At 32.4% G+C, this 18,415-nt stretch overlaps 1 protein-coding gene across 5 annotated transcripts in view; it reads right to left on the reverse strand.

Moving 5' to 3' along the window:
* Window positions 1-18,415, reverse strand: part of LOC114328055 (neuropeptide F receptor) — a 1,158,133-nt gene that overhangs the window by 364,376 nt on the left and 775,342 nt on the right. The window contains exon 1 of one of the 5 annotated variants that reach the window (XM_050653553.1): window positions 17,972-17,998. The exons of the other annotated variants lie outside the window; for them this stretch is intronic. The gene's annotated coding sequence lies outside the window, so the exon portion shown is untranslated. Of the gene's footprint in view, window positions 1-17,971; window positions 17,999-18,415 lie in introns of those variants that run through there. 5 annotated transcript variants of the gene reach the window in all.

Genomic DNA, 18,415 nt, shown 5'->3' on the forward strand with positions numbered 1-18,415 from the left:
AGAAACTAAAAAACAGATTTTTAATATTTTTCGAAAACCTTTCGAATAACACCAAAGGTGACCCTACAACCCACCCCCTGGGGGTGGGGTGGGGGGTAACTTTAAAATTTTAAGTAGCAACCCCCACTTTTTATTACAGATTCGGATCCGTCATGAAACATTAAGCAACATTTATTCGAAACATTTTTTAGAATTGTTAATAGCGCCATCCATCAGAAATTTAAAAAAATGTTTCGAATAAATGTTGCTTAATTTTTTATGACAAATCCGAATCTGCAATGAAAAGTGCGTATTTAGGATTTTTAAGTTACCTCCCACCCCACCTCCAGGGGGTGGGTTGGAGGGTCATGTTTGGCGTTATTCGATTGGTTTTCAAAAAAGATTAAAAATTTGTTTTTTGGTTTCTCATTTGGAAGTGTATTTCGTGAGATATTGGACCGTTCCTAGAATTTACCTATGGTGTCAGTATAAATCGTTTTTCTCAATTATAGCGCCATCTATCCACAGTTCGAAAAAATGTCTTGAATAAAAGTTGCCTACTTTTACGTAACGAATCGATATTTGCAAAAAAAACTGAGGATTTCCTTTTGAGATTTTAAAGTTACCCCCACCCCACCTCCAGGGGGTGTAGTGGGGATTGGTGGTTGGTGTCATTGGATAGATTCTTGAAAATGATTAAACAAGTACTTTTCATTTTGTCGATCCGATGTTTAGTTCGCGAAATATTCGACCGTTCCGCAACTTTTGGGACACCCTATATAAACAACACAGTATATTAATATTCTTATTAAAAACTATACAGTTTAAATTAATCGGCAAGCAAATTTTGTTATTAATTAATTCACTATAAAATTTATGAGTGCTTTCACTATTTAATGGACAATCAATTATACATTATACATAATGTGTGTTAAGTCTCCCAGTTTACCATAAGCATGAGGAATAGTTATCAACTAAACCAATTTTACATTTATAGCTTGGTGACATTGCATGATTTGTTCTTATTCTGTTAATAGTAATAATAAAATTCCTAATAATATAATTTAATCCTGTTTGTTTGCTGTCATACAGTTCTTGCCATTTATTTTTTAGCTGAATTTTAAGTGTGACATTCAAATCAGTATATGGAATACACGGATTAATAAAATCTCTGTCTAAGTCTGAGGCAGATATTGCAAACTTATCGGCAATTTCGTTTCCTTGAATACCCGAATGTCCTTTGGTCCAAACTAGTATCACCTTTCGTTGCCTGCTAAGTATTTGGTAATTAATCTGTAGTATTTCTACTCCTAGATAATTTAAATCTTTAGATGCCCTTATATTTTATAGTGTTTCGACTACACTTTTGCAATCTGTAAATAAAATACTTTTAGGTCTATGACTTCTAAGTATATATTTCAGAGCTTGACTTATTGCAAACATTTCTGCTGTATATATTGTTGCCTCATTTGGTAGTCTGAACTCTTCATGATATTTTGCACTGTGATCATAAAAAGTGGCACCTGTACGAATTTGTTTTGATCCATCGGTGTAAATCTGGTAGTAATCGGATAAATCCTTCGACGTTTAACTGAAAATTCTTCACCTGAGTGATAATCACTTTAGTCAAAAGCCGAAAATGGAATTTATTTCGGGGTTTGACTAAGACCGTTAGTCAGACATGTGGATTGACTAGTCAAACCTAGGAATGCCGGAACTTCGGGTTTTGACTATAACATAATATACACGAGTCTCTGATCTTCTTAAAAACTCATACGATGTTTCCTGTCACTGTGTGTACAAAATAAAATAAATTTTAATTATAATTGATTAATAAAATAATAATTTGAATATTGATTTACACTCCTGAAGATCAAATTCATAACTATAAGAAGACTCAGAAAGTTGTCTTATATCAGCTAAATACACATTTACGTCACCTGTCACAATGTTATGCTAAAATTGTTTGCTTACGAATCTCGTTATGTCACTTTAATATAGATCTAACACGGTTAATATTGCCGTAAAATGAATTTAAATTGTTTTGAACAAATAGTCACAGTAACTTTATGCAACGATGTAGTTATATGAGCAAACTATGGTGACATCAGTAAAGTAAACGTAATTATTTAAGCGAATGTAGAAATTCTCGACGATATTAATTTGATAGAGCAGCAAGTGTATCTCTGTGAGTTACATACACAAAAAACAATATTTATTTTTATTTGAATTTTAAAAATATTTAAAAAAAATTATATTGATGCTACAATAGTCAAAGATCCGAATATAGGTCCACGTGCACCCATCTGCTTTCCAGATGGAACATTTTTGAAGTTATACTTCTTTAGGCGCGATTTCATTGAGGGTGAAATTTTATTAATCTGCGAGCATGCGCACACCGACAGTATGGTATTAGTCGTTATACGGGCTCTGATTGGGTGTTGAAATGATCTGTCAACAATTGTTCAATATGGAGGTTATCGGTAAACAAAAATATTGTATATATTAGTTTTTATTGTTGTGAGGACAGAAATAAAATAAAATTTATAATTATAGTGACTTTTTAAATAGTTTTGAAAAACCGCAGGTACGTAATTCTAAATGTTTCAGTTGTATTCCAATAAAAAATTATCTTCATACCTATCTATTTGGAAAATGTAAAAAAAATAAAGTTACCTATTAGTAGGCAATGCTTTAATTTACATAATCTGATTACGAACAAATTTTCTACAAATCTTCATCTAATATATCGTTTTCTTACTCTATATTTTGTTGTATTTTAATTCGACAAAAATCAAACTAATAATTTGATTAAATTCATATAAATAAACAAAATGTCAAAAACTTTATGATGTAAACGTTTAGTTTGTGTATATTCCCACATGACGTATACGCGAAGGTGGTCCAGTAGGAAATCGCTTCGACTTTCGTACGGCGCGATAAACGTGAAGTGGGTTCAAGCCCCAAGCAAGTTGTTATTTTTTTATTTTTTTTTATAGATTTTATGATTGTAAGTATATTATTAAATAATTTTTTTCAGAAAATACGTATTTAATTAAAATTTTTGGCAACAACTATTGTTCAGAAGTCATTTGTGGCATTTTTCAATGTTTTTGTGTGTGTTTTATTCTTTTATTTTTTGAATTTTTGGTATTGTTTTAATAAAAATTTTTGTAAAGTAGAGAAACTGTTTAAAGCATATTGATTTCGTTGAAATCATATGATAGAAGTATAACTTCTTACGTGCGTACATAGTACACACATTCTTTTTTTTATTAATTTTCATACGTAAACAAATACGACTTATATTTCATACACATTTTTGTGAATTTTTTTTGGACGGATGATAGAATTATTTTATTTTAAAATTAAATAAGCATATTCAGTGTAATTCAAAAAATATTCAAAAAACAGTTTTAAGGAAAACTATTGAAAAATTAGCCAACGGTGGCAAATTTTTAAAGACACCTCAAAAAATGGATTGTGCGGTGGACATCAGAACTCATCAGTGAATCATGTAACAAAAAGATAAAAAGATTTTATAAGGTTATGAATTTTTAGATGTAACTGTCTAGTTTTTTTAGTTATAATGATTTTTGACTTTTTGGTATCATTCAGAAATAAAAACAACGAATTTTTTTGCACAAAAAGGGTAAAAATCAACATATTTATTATTAATTGATGGATTCGACCGTTACTTGATGGAAGTTCATTTTATCTAACAATAAAAAACTGAAAACGTTTGTTTTCTATACTTCCACAAAATTTATTATATCTAAGTGACTACAGCTGTTTCGGCGGAGTGCCTTTCTCAAGTAATATAGTTTACAATGTGTTTGCCTTTTTAATCTTCAACTGAAGAGGTTGAGGAGTGGGGAGCTGTTTGTCTCGAGTTGGTCATTCAGAATTATATCTGTATTTTTCAGTTTATTAATTTCCATAGATTCTAAAAAAGATAGCTTAAGGCCTTTATTTTGAATATGTAGAATTTTAAACTCTTCATTGAAAGAATGATTATGATCTAGAAGGTGAAGTGCGTATGTAGAAGTGTCTGTTTTTCTATTGTTGAATGCCCTTTTGTGTTCTGCTATCCGTTTGTCAAAAGTTCTGCCAGTTTGACCGATGTACGTTTTCGGACAGTCACCACAAGTTAGTTTGTACACACCACTCTGTAGTTGCTTTCTCTTTCGGCTTTTATTGTTCTTAATACATTTGCTTAAGTTGTTGTTACAACAACTTAAGCAAATGTATTAAGAACAATAAAAGCCGAAAGAGAAAGCAACTACAGAGTGGTGTGTACAAACTAACTTGTGGTGACTGTCCGAAAACGTACATCGGTCAAACTGGCAGAACTTTTGACAAACGGATAGCAGAACACAAAAGGGCATTCAACAATAGAAAAACAGACACTTCTACATACGCACTTCACCTTCTAGATCATAATCATTCTTTCAATGAAGAGTTTAAAATTCTACATATTCAAAATAAAGGCCTTAAGCTATCTTTTTTAGAATCTATGGAAATTAATAAACTGAAAAATACAGATATAATTCTGAATGACCAACTCGAGACAAACAGCTCCCCACTCCTCAACCTCTTCAGTTGAAGATTAAAAAGGCAAACACATTGTAAACTATATTACTTGAGAAAGGCACTCCGCCGAAACAGCTGTAGTCACTTAGATATAATAAATTTTGTGGAAGTATAGAAAACAAACGTTTTCAGTTTTTTATTGTTAGATATTTATTATTGTTAAATGAAAAATAAGAATACAAAAAAATGTCTTGACAAAATTACCGCACGAAACTTCTAATGAATATATATGCAAAATTTTTGGCGGATCGGTCTAGTAGTTTTTGAGTTACAATGTTTTTTGTAACTTTGTAAGGTTTTCGGGAAAAGCAGTTTTGAGAAAAAAGCGTTTAAAATTCTGTCAACCTTTATTTTTAATTTCTTTTTGTGTGTCAAAAATCGTAAAGTCATGCACACCAGAATATGTTTTTGAATCCCGTAGTTATTTATAAAAAAAATGGGAACATCTGTTGAACATTTCTCACTACGCTTAAATGCGCTGGGCAAAGCGTGTCTAAGGTAGGGCTATTCAACATGCTGTATTTCTGGTACTTTCGCTCCTATCAATCTGAAAATTTAAGAGAGTATTCTTGAAGTCATGTTCTTTCATAGAAAATAATAAACCGTATTAAAAATTTCAAAATTTTCAAACCAAATCCCCCCTTAATTAAAAAAAAAATAACACATTTGTTTACCAATAAAATTTTATTGAAACTAAAAGTTTAAAACACGTAAAATAGGTATATGAGGTATTTTCTACGTGATAACCTTCATGGCTACTACAGGGCAAGCAGTTTGAACAGTTAAGCAAATGTGGGTGACTGCACCAATCTGTTTTCCAGTTAAAATATATATCAAAATAAAGATTATTAAAGAATCTTAAATGATATTAAATAAGTAAATTATAATATCAAACACAATAATAATAATAGTCTCCCGTTTTATAACGCTAACGTGGCTTTGGGATTATAGCAGGGTAGTCTGCTATATCTAGGGCCTAAAGTATACAAGGATGGTAATCGGGCCAGTACTACGCTTCAACCGCCTATTGTTACCCCTGGTTTTACCCAAGGTAATCATTTTATTCAGGCTGAGTCGACCTGTGACCTATAGAGATTTAATAGTTATTTATGATATAAGTGTTAAAAGTCCACGTTTAAGGCACGCATTTTAAAGTTTGCAGAATGAGCGATAGCGAGTTCTGCAATTCACATGAGTGCCTTAAAAATGTACTTTTTAACACGCATATCATACAATATTTTTTCTACAAACGTAATTACAGGACAATATCTACAAAAACTTTTACTTGACTGACATTCCATTTTTATATTTTTTTGACGTTACATCTACATTGACTATATAGTCCAGTCGGGTTAGACGAATAACAGGCCTAACCTTGCATTAGGAGCTGCCCCAAATTTTATTTTTCTAAGCTTTAGAGGAGGTCAATAGTAGTGTAAATTTAAAATCTCGACTGAATTGCGCCGTTGCGTTAGCCGCCATTTTGATTTTAAACGAGAACCGTTTTTGCTCAATATCTCCACGATTTTCAACTTTCGACAAAAAGTATAACAACCAAAATTGTTGAAAATGTGATTTTCTATCATTTCTGTTTTTACAATTTTTTCGTGCCGTCGATATTTTCCGAGTTATGAGGGGAGAATAGTGACAGTTAGAGCATAATTATTGAATTATCTCGTTTATTATTAGTTTTACGAAAAGTGTTCCTATACAAAAATAGAGATAATTAAATTCTACACAATTTTAATCTCTTTAATTTTTTTGCTAAAGTTAATATTTAAGGTAGTACGTATGCGATAATTGCGCGAGCGTAAGATCTGATTGATTTTGTAGCAATTGTTTTTGTTTAATATTTTCGCCATTTTCAACTAAAATTGTTCCAATTTGATTTCCTACAAGTTCTTTTTAATAATTTTTTTCATTCGGTTGATATTTTCCGAGTTAAGTGGGAAAATAGTAAAAAGTGGTGGGGGGAGCATAATTACTGAATTAAATCTTGTTTCCGAGCTGCCCCAAATTTTATAATTCTATCCTTTAGGGGAGATCAATAGTAGTTTAAATCTAAAATCTCTAAAATCTGAATTCCGCGGTTGCATTACCCGCCATATTGATTTAAAATGAGAATCGTTGTTGCTTAATATCTCCGCCATTTTTAACTTTTTGACAAAAATGGTTGGAACTAAAATTGTTGGAAACGCAATTTTCTACAATTTTTTTCCACAATTTTTTATGCGATCAATATTCTCCGAGTTAAGAGGGAAAATAGTGGAAGCGAAGGGGAAGCATAATTATTGAATTGTCTCATTTATTATTAACTTTACGACATAATTGTACAGAAACAAAAATAAAGAAAATTATATTTTATACAATTTCTGAAACTTCCAATGAAACACCAACCAAACTAATTACATAAAAGATATAAATGATAACTTATATGCATTAAGTTCACTTATTTTTATTAACTAGCGCGTTTTATTCGTTGAATTTGTCTATCGATAATTAAGTTTCATGTCAGCTTCTTCTTCTTCTTTGAGTGCCTCTCCTATCGGAGATTGGATATCATTAGGGCGATTCTAATTTTATTTACTTCTGTTTTGAACAACTCGTTAGTGGTACAGCCAAACCACTCTCTCAAATTTCTCATCCAGGACATTCTTCTACGGCCTGGATTTCTTCGTCCTTGGATTTTCCTTGCATTATATTTTGTAGGAATGTGTACTTTTGTCCCCTCATCAGGTGGCCTAAGTATTCAAGTTTTCTCTTTTTTATATTCAGTAGAATTTCTGGCTCGTTATTTATTCTGCGTATTATTTCTTCATTTGTAATTTTATCCAAAAACAAGGTTAGCTATAAATAAACAAAACAATTAATTATTTAATTCCATAAGAAGGTAATCGCTGAACAATTTTTGGCGGTGTTGCCAAATCTGAAAAAGCACGGAGAAATAGGGAAGGAAGAAATAAATACCTTTTTAAATAGGCCAGTATAAGAAGGGCAAAAATCTCCACGAAGTCGATTCGGTTTTTTTTTGCACTTACCGCAGACAGCCAAATTATTTGTGTGTAGAAATATACTTTAGTATCTAATTGACGACGATTGAATACCCAGAGTCGGTTCTAGGAGGATACGAAAAAATAAAAGAAAAAGAGAGAACGAAGCAAGTCAAGCCAGCTCCCGTACGGGCTGAGGGCTGAATTGCAGTAGGTTTTCGGCGGTAGCCGTGCGGGAGACGCAAACTTTGTGGAAATTCTCTCTAAACCCACAGTCAAATAGTAACAACATGGAAGAATTCATAAAGGATTTGCGAGAAAAATTGGACAGAATGGAAGTAAGGGATACGAGAATAGAGCAAAAATTGGATGGAATCCAAGAAGAGCTTAAAGAATTAAGAAATCAAAACCAGGAGCTCAAAAAAGAAAATATGCTACTAAAGCAAGAAATAAACCAACAGAGAAATAGAATGGAGAAAATCGAGAGAGAGATGAAGAGAAAAAACTTAATTATATACGGTCTTGAAGAAACAGAAAATTAAGATACCCAAATGTTGTCAAACAAAGTGCAGGAAGTCATGAACAAAATGGAAGTACATTGCAGAGCAGACCAAGAGACAACAGAAATTAGAAGATTAGGCGGTAAAACTAACAACTCGGAAAGACCGGTCCTTGTTGAGCTAACAAGTGGAAGTAAAAAAATGGAAATCCTAAAAGCAAGCGGGAAATTAAAAGGAACAAATGGTTCGTGAATGAGGATTACCCAAAAACCATCTTGGAATATAGAAAAATACTTTTAAAGCACATGAAAGAAGCAAGAACAAAAGGATATAATGTGAAGGTTAAATATGACAAGCTAATAATAAACGGAGATGAATACGGAATAGAAGAAGTCAAAACATGGCCAACGGATGAACAAAGAAAGGAAAATATTGCAGAAACTCCCATAGATAAAACTAGAGCCAGAACAATGAGTGATAGATCTCCACACAGCGAAAATGACCAAAGAGAAAAAATGATGAAAGTAACCCATCCAGCAAAAAACTAAGATTAAAACCAGAACAACATACGGAGACAACATCGCGCGAAATGGATATGAGTATGGTTTTGCAAACAGACAAGGTGGGGAGAAATAGGGTAAATAGCAAGAAAAAAAGAAATAGAAACAAAACTTGGAAATCAATAGAAGGAGAAATTGATACAAGGGAAAACATATTTATAGGTTGTTGGAATGTACGAACAATGGCGGAAATAAGTAAAGCACATCAGATAGCAACAGAAATGGGTAGATACAACATAAGCATACTAGGGATCAGTGAAACTAGATGGAATGGGTCAGGACGAATCCAATTACAGTGTGGAACTACTGTCATCTATTCTGGTAAAGATATAAACTCGGACAAAGAAAAAGGGGTGGCATTAATGTTAAATAAAGCATCGGCCCAAGCATTCGTGGAGTGGGAGAATGTCTCTGAGAGAATTATATGGGGATGATTCCAAAGCAAATTTAGAAACTTAAAAATAATTAATGTGTATGCTCCAACAAATCAACAAGAAGATGAAACAAAGGAAGAGTTCTACGACCAGATGTATATGTTGCTAGCAAAAATACAAAAAAAATATAAACGGGATATAAAAATCGTTTTGGGGGATTGGAATGCCAAAGTAGGATCTAATAATAATGGAAAGGAACATGTAATGGGGATTCATGGCATGGGAGAAAGGAATGACAATGGCACGAGATTAATAGAACTTTGCTCGATAAACGATATGATGATTGGGGGAACATTATTCCAACATAAAGATATCCATAAAACAACATGGACGTCACCAGGAGGAAAATTTAAAAACCAAATTGACCACATTCTCATTGAAAAGAAGTGGAAAAATTCCTTACAAGATGTGAGAGCAATGAGAGGAGCCGACTGTGCATCAGACCACGAATTAGTGAGAGCAAAAATAAAAATTAGCCTCAAGGCAAATTATAAATCAAACAAAAACATAGAAAATTCAATACAAATAAATTAAGAGACTCTAGCATAACAAACAAATACCAACAAACGTTGGAGAGGCATGTGGGGAACTTGGAACAAGTAGGAAAATCTAACATTGAAGGTATATGGGAAATATATAAAAACGCGTACATGGAAGCAGGGAAAGAGATATTAGGGTGCAAGGAGAAAGCTGATCGACCATGGATAACGCTGGACACTAAAACAAAAATCAAGGAAAGAAGAGCAATCAAAACTGAATTGATCAAAACAACAAACCCGATAAAACAAAAAGAAATGCAGGAAAAATACACAGAAAAAAATAAAGAGGTTAAAAAACAAGCCAGAACAGATAAAAGGCTGTATATGGAACAAATGGCAGAAAAAGCAGAGGAAGCAGTGATAATGCATGACACAAGGACACTTTACGCAATAACCAAAGAAATTAAAGGGGGCAAGAGCCAGCAAAGAACGAAACTAATGGGGAAAGAAGGAGAAACACTCACAAGTCAAAAAGAAATTGCCCAAAGATGGACACAATTCTTCGCAGAACTCTATGAAGAAGGAATTGAATCACAAATAGAGATGGAAGAAACTGAGAGAAACGAAACATTAATCTTAAGAAACGACGAATTTACGAAGGACGAAATAAGGTATGCTATAAACCTTTTAAAAAACGACAAAGCGGCTGGTGTTGATGGAATTCCCGCAGAATTGATAAAATCACACTTAAACTTCTCAGTGAATATGTACTACTTACTATTTAAAAAAATTTGGATCTAGGAAAAGATACCAAAAGATTGGGGTGAAGGAGTTATAATAAAGCTACCAAAGAAAGGAAATCTCACACTATGCGAAAACTGGAGACCAATCACTCTTCTCACTGTAGCTACCAAAATAATGGCCAGAATAATATTGGAGAGAATTAAAGATCCCATAAATAAAAAATTAAGAATTAACCAAATAGGATTCAGACCGAACAGTTCCTGTATTGACCATATAAATACCCTAAGAATCATCCTGGAATAATCAGCAGAAATGAATCAGGAAGTTTATATCAACTTTGTAGACTTCGGAAAAGCATTGGATTCAATAGATCGTAATATGATGTGGAGGATATTAAAACTCTATGGAATACCAGACAAATATATAAGAGTAATAAGTAGAGACTGGAAAATATGCACTAAAAAATGTCTAAAATATGCATGCAATATGCATTTTAAAACAAGCTGAATATGCACAATTAACATGCAAATATGCATTTATATATGCACTTATTTTTATATGAATAATTTTATGGTTTACGTTAAATACATAAATAAATAAAAAATAATAAAAATAAATAAATAGGTTTGAATTTAAACCAAATTGTATTATTATTTCTTAATATATTTTTTTAACTTCAGGTTTTGTGACAAATAAAACGGCAAAATATTTTATTTTGACCACAAGATAAATAAGAGTACAATAAAATAAATGTACCGTAAGATGGGGCTACTTTAATCTCTGGGGGCTACTTTAATCATAACTTCCCGCCTAAAATATATTTCATTTCAATCGAAACTGATCGAATATTTCGATGTAATTTTTATACGTGGCAACAGTGGAATGTTATTGTTAACCGTGTGAGTCGTGTTTCACGTGTTCTCTGGCAAATATACATACATGTAAGTATTATTATAAGAAACAATAATTTGTGCATATTTTAGCACCAAAATTACTTCTATGGTAAGCTATAGGCATGTTATTTAGGTAACAAAATCATTTCGTTATGTTAATATAGGTACTTTCATGATATAGGTTTAACCTCAAATTTTAACGTACTGTATTTTACCATATTTTTATTTTTAATATTGTGTCGCGGGGTAACTTTGATCGGAGAGGTGGGGCTTCTTTAATCAGTGATCAAAGTAACCCCAGCGTATAAAATAGTCTACTAGTGTACATTTTCTTTTTCAGAAATATGGTGTGTACGTACACAAAACGTCTTTTCAGTAGGCCTTACAAAAATTACGATGAAGAAACGGTAGAACGAGCACTTAATGATATCGTTACTGGAAGTCTTGCCTTAAGAGAAGCTTCAGCAACTTATAAAATTCCGTTTGGAACACTTCGTAACAAATTCAAAGGGGCACATATTAAAAATCCATGAGCTCAGCCGGTTTTCAGTCATGTTGAAGAAAAAGCTATTTTAGCAGCAGCGGCTAAGTGTGCAGATTGGGGTTTTCCGCAAACTTTACGCGATATAAGAATGATGGCCGAATGTTATTTGGAACGTCAAGGAAGGGTGGTCAATAAAGTTTGTCAATAACATGCCGGGAAAAGATTGGGCCCTTAGTCTATTAATACGACACAAAAATTAATTTGGCCAACGTTTATCCACAAACATTAAACAAGTAAGAAGTAAAATTTCCAGAGAAACGATTGAGGCTTATTTTGCAAACTTATCAGATACTTTAAAAGATGTACCATCTGAAAACATATTTAATTATGATGAGTCCAATGTATCTGACGACCCAGGAAAAAAATGGGGAGTATACAAACGAGGGGTAAAATACCCCGAAAAAATATGTAATCATTTCAAGACGGCAACTAGTATAATGATTTGTGGTTCTGCTAGTGGAATACTGTTACCTCCTTACATTATCTATAAAGTTACCCATCTTTACGACACGTGGAAAGAAAGTGGTCCTGTTGGAGCACCTTGTTGCGATCAACCATATTGTTCGAGAGGCAGTAGATACAATAGAACACTTAGCGGTTGGATAGATACAGTCACTTTTCGCGACTGGTTTATGACCTCCTTTCTACCGCATGTCAAAAGATTATAAAGCAGAAAAGTACTCTTAGGAGATAACCTTTCTTCACGCCTTGATGGGGATGTAATAAAAAGATGCAATGAGAACAACATCAGTTTCGATTTGCTTAGTGCCAAATTCGACTCATCTGTGCCAACCTCTAGATGTCGGATTTTTTAGACCCATGAAGAGCGCATGGCGTGCTACACTAACAACTTGGAAACTACAAAATTTACGTCTAACTACTGTGCCTAAAGATCGTTTTCCTATCCTTTTAAGACAGTGTTTAGATCAGATGGATAAATCAAAGTTTCAACCATCCAAACACAGGTCAAGTGAGCCACGTCCAGGCGATAAAGAAGAATCTACCGTACGGCGAAATTATTAGCAAACATAACAACACTTTTTCTAATTTCTTTTTCATTTTGTTTTTTAATTTTAGGGCTTACAATACAAATATCAGGTAAATTGTATGTGCGATCAAAGTAACCCCACTCGAAGTGTAACTTTGATCAGGCATTTACCTTTTTTTTTCTATTAAAATATTTTATTTTTTGAGAATATTTTTATATAGTGTAATAGCTAAGTAAAAACCGATTTAAATATATTTTTTTCAAAAACTAAATCATAACTTTATGATTGCTAGGTGCGATGAAAGATTAATTTTGATCAAAGTAACCCCATCTTACGGTACATATTTTTATTGTTACAATATTGATTCATATTTTCTAAACTAATATTATAAAAAGAGTACAATAAAACAAATTTACATATTTTTATTGTTACAATAAATAATCATATATTGATTCATATTTTCTAAACTAATATTATGTCTTCTATCTGTTAATATTTGTTTATAGGCAGAAAAAGATCTCTCAACGTCACAAGATGTAATTGGGGCATATTTAAACTTTGCTATTAGAGACGGATCCATATTAATATTTTCATCGAAGTTTCCAAAATTGATTATATTATTTATTGAACGCAATAAAGTGAAACCCTCATTTTTGTTTAAAACGTCATCAAGTTTATCTTTAATTTTTACTCCAATTTCCCCATTCAGATTTGTTATTTTCTGTTTAACCGAATCAACAATAGACATACTATTGTGAAGACATAAATTTTGAGCCTCTAATTTTGTAATTGAACTTTCAATGATATCGAAATTCGATTTTATATACAACAATTGATTTTTAATAGACTTTTCTTTAAAAATATTTTGACAGTTATCAATAGCGGTACAAGTCGGATCAAAACTTGAAATAACGCTTTTGATGTCGTCGTAGTGTTCAGATAAAAATATAGCACTTTTAAGCCAAGTTCCCCATCTGGTTAATACTGGTTCTGGTGGTAAAGGAATATCGGGAAGCATCTCCCTATATACCTGTACACGTAGTGGTGCTTTCAGAAATACTTTTTTTACATTATTTATTAAGGTGTTTACATTGGGAAATTCAATTCTAACTTTCTCTGCAACTCTGTTTAGGCCGTGCGCCAAACATGTACAGTGAATTAAATTAGGGAAAAAGATTTTAAGATTGGATGCAGCTTTCATCATATATGAGGCGGCATCACTAAGCATTAATAATATTTTTTCAAATGGTACTTGATCAGGTAAAAAAAAATTTGTTAGGGATTCGTTAACAAATCTAGCTATTGTAGCATAGTTTGTTTTTTCCAAACATTTTACACTAATTAAGTATGAGTTTTTAAAATCGCCAGAGTCGTTAAGAACTCCAACAATTAGATTCGCAATTTGTCGACCCTTTGTATCCGTTGTTTCGTCGACGGAAATCCAAAGATAATCGGCTTTTAACTGATTTTTAATACTCGTCATCACATCTTTGTAACATGCACTGACATATTTTTTCCGAAGAGTTGAAGAACTTGGTATTTGAGCTGGTTTATCTTTAATCTTGCAATAAGTTTTTAAAAAGTTTTGACACGATTTATGTTCTAACTTGTGCAGAGGGATATTGCAGTTCAAAAAAAAATGGCATAAATCCTTTGCAAAGGTTTCTTGCCCAACTGACGTATTCTGAATCTGCAAACTGTTCTGTAGAATCTGCTGGCGAGGTTTATTATCATTTTTTGATAGCTTAGTTTGGTGAAGTGAAGTTTTTATGTGTTGAACTACTTGGAATTTCTTTTGACATGGAATCTGGAATATAATGATAATGATGTTTTAGATGTTTTCGTAAATAGATACCTACATTAAAATGATCAAACTTTTTAAACCTCCCCCAATTTTTTTTTATTTCTCAAAGTGAAATTGAAATCGTCAAACAATAAAGTACAGTCAGTGTACCGTAGTATACAGGGTGGGCCACTCTCAACACCTCGCTCTGTATAAGCCAAACCGTTGCGAACTTTAAAAAACAGTTTTTGAATAAATGGGACGGTTTGTCATTTTAGAATAGACAGACACATAGATGTGCAAAGAAGTTTGATAAGTTTAAAAATCTATTGAAGTGGAGAACTTACCTTTTTATCACAAATGGTGCAAAACATACTTTCACTGTCGATAACTTTTAGATGATTGTTACTTCCAATCCAACTTCTGAGAAGACTTGATTTTTCCCTTGCTACTTTAGGCATTTTCACAATAATAATAAAATGATTTTTTTACACAGTATAGTCAATAACTTGCAATCACAAAAGTTGAATAATCGGCGATTGATTTAAGACTAACCATTCATAAAATAAAATAATGTATCCTACCCTTAAAACAGTGTTGCCAACTCGACCAATATAGTATTTGCCAAACCTCACAAGAATGATGGAATGATCAGTTCAACAGTAGGTATTCCATTATCAACTAATAAAAAATCCCTATAGCAAGCATAACCCAGTACAGATAAATTATTTGTTTTAAAAAATGCTGAAACATGATCCTGTAGTTAATAGTAATCTCATGGTCCACAGACATAAGTACTAATATAAACATTATTGAAGGCGAAGGGATTTGCTGATGTAGGTGTGTATGTGTGAATGGTTAAACATTTTTTGTTAGGAATCAGATTTGACTCACTGATATCAGTTTCAAGTTCCTGTGAGAGAGTTCCTAAGTTGTTTTAGTAATTGTAAGGCCAACATAAAAATTTGTTCTGAATTAGAAGATTTTCGATTTTTACTAAATAATTTTTATATTATTTAATATGCTAGAAAATATGCTATATGCTAAACAAGAAATAAATAAGCTAAACAACACAAAAATATGCCAAATCTAGCATAAAATAAGCTAAATTGGCAACGCTGCCTTAAAATTTCGTTTTGGTTGGTTTTCCCAGAATAATTCATAGTTGGCCGACACCAGCAGAAAGTACAGGTAATATTTGTAATGTTATTCAAAATATAATCGGTATTTACTTAGGTAATTTGTAAATTCTGAGAAGTCTATAAATCTTAAATATCCGGATAATGATACCTGCAGCTATAAATAACGCCCATTATGTTTATGGGTACAACAACAAAGGAGCTTAACAGCAAAATATTTACTTTCACATTTTATTTTAATGGATGTTGATGTTACTAATATATACCTTATTTTTAAATGGGGTAGAGTAAATTCCCATCAAAATATGCATTTATATGCTCCTAAATCTCCAAATATGCAAGGCATATGCATTTATGAAAAACATGAGAAATATGCAGCATATATATGCATATGCATTTTGCATATAATCCAGTCTTTAGTAATAAGGCTTTTCTATGACGAATGTTTTGCCAGAGTTGAACATGAAGGGGAACTATCCCAACAAATAAGCATAAAAAAAGGAGTAAGACAGGGCTGTGTCTTGTCACCGACATTGTTTATAATAGTCATAGATTGGATAATGAAACAAACTGAAGATAAAAAAAACAGGTATACAATGGTCACCATTTACAAAACTAGTATGAGACATATGTCTCATAACATCAAACAGACAACACAGGCAAAACAAAATCACCAGATTGAACAACATAGCAAAAACAACCGGCTTAAAAATAAATCCGAAAAAAACGAAAATACTATCAAATGGGGAAACGAACGGAAACAATATATATTTGGAAGGGAAACAAATAGGAGAAGTAAAAGATTTCTGTTATTTGGGCAGTCTGCTAAACACAACAGGAGGCACAGAAAAGGACATAACACAAAGAATAAGCTTCGCACAAAACGCTTTCAACTCTTTGCGCAAGATATGGGCCTCGACAAACATCAGCAGAAGAACAAAGTTACGATTATTTGAAACTAATGTAAAGTCTGTCCTGTTATATGGAGCAGAAACATGGAAACACCATAAAAAATTCTTTCAGAAAATACAATCCTTCATTAACAGGTGCCTACGTATTATACTGAGAATATTTTGGCCAAACAAAATTACTAATGACGAATTGTGGAGAATAACAAATGAAGAAAGGATAGAACATACAATAAAAAAACGGAAATGGAAGTGGATAGGACACACCTTAAGAAAACCAGCAACAAATATTGCTAGACAAGCTCTACATTACAATGCTCAAGGCAAAAGAAGAATTGGTAGACCATCTTATACGTGGAAAAGAACAATAGAGAAAGAACTCAAAGAAAATAATTTAACATGGAACGATGCAAAACAGATAGCAAAAAACAGAAGAGAATGGAGAAAACTAGTAAACAAAATTGGACGGAACTCAACAGATGATGCGTGGGACTAGCAACCTCACCATCATTCCTCATGCTACTTGAAACACCGCAAGGTGCCCTTTGCTCCACTTGGAGATGTATGATATATGATGATGATAAAAACAGAAGAAAAAAGGCGGATTTTTGACATTTCTTTTTTCAAATTTCGTAATTTTTTGTCTTTTGCTAACGTTGGTAAATTGAAACGTGACAAACTTTTGTTTTTGAAATATGGTACGCTTTTTTTGTTTAAAAGATCCCAATCCTGAGATTAATTGTCCGCAATTAGAACAAGTTTTTTAGAGGCATCGACTTTGGCGCCTCCTACAATTATATGGGTGTAAATGTGTGAATAAAATAACGTTTTCATTGTACTCTATAAGACTTTTATGTTTAATAGGTAAAAAGTTTCATGTTCATAATAATATGTAAAGAGCCAGAGAAATATTTTTGTAAAAAATGGTTACTTTTTAGGAATTTTTCCAAAATTCCTAAAAACTACCAAATTGAAAAAATTAATGGCCTTCCAAAGTATAGTAGTAAAATGATGGTGTTAATTTGATAAAGATGCATGTGTGTATCTGTTGTTACATTGAAAACAAGATTTATTCCCATATACATTTAATATTTAAAAAAAATTTATTGCTACACAACTATCTCAGCTTCTGCTAACCATTTTTTTCTTATTCCAAATGCATAATTTGTTTGAACATCCGGGGCTTGTACATATTCATATAAGTTCGTATAAGAGTTGATAACGCACATGATATTTGCATATAAATTGCGTTATGGGCTAAGAGTTATGTTCGACAGCTGTGGTCACAAGGTTTTGCTCTGCTCCATTTATTTTTAATCTAATAATAATAATAATAATACACAGCGACAGAGTAGCCCAGTAAACGACCGTTTTGGAGTGTAATTTTCATGGCCAACTCCGAATTGCATGAAAATTTGGATATGGATTCTACTTACCTTATGCTGTAAAGTTGAACTTGTGCTGCTGGTTACTTTTACTTGGGGGATTTCACTCATTCCGTCTGGGGGTGGAAAAACATACGTTGAAGATAACTCCAGAAATGGATAAATTGACTAATTCTAAGCAAGTTTCGTTCTGTAGAGTTTTTTAAGTCAGTTAATACCTTTAGAGGTATTTTCGATTGAAAATGTTTGTTTCGACAAAAAAAAAACACATTTTCAGGCGGATTTTCGCAAATAACTCAAAAAGTACATATTTTATCGAAAAAACATTTTTAGCAAAAATATAGCTTATAAAAACTCGAAAAAATAATCTATTCAGCCAGGACATGTTTCTCCTACCTATGCTGCGCCTTTCTTGAATCTTTCCCTGCATAATTAATTTTAGGAGTTCATATCTTTCACCACGTGCTATATGAACCAAATATTATAGTTTTTTAA

Source organism: Diabrotica virgifera, chromosome 6 (assembly GCF_917563875.1).
Source record: "Diabrotica virgifera virgifera chromosome 6, PGI_DIABVI_V3a".
In the NCBI taxonomy this organism is placed as follows: domain Eukaryota; kingdom Metazoa; phylum Arthropoda; class Insecta; order Coleoptera; family Chrysomelidae; genus Diabrotica; species Diabrotica virgifera.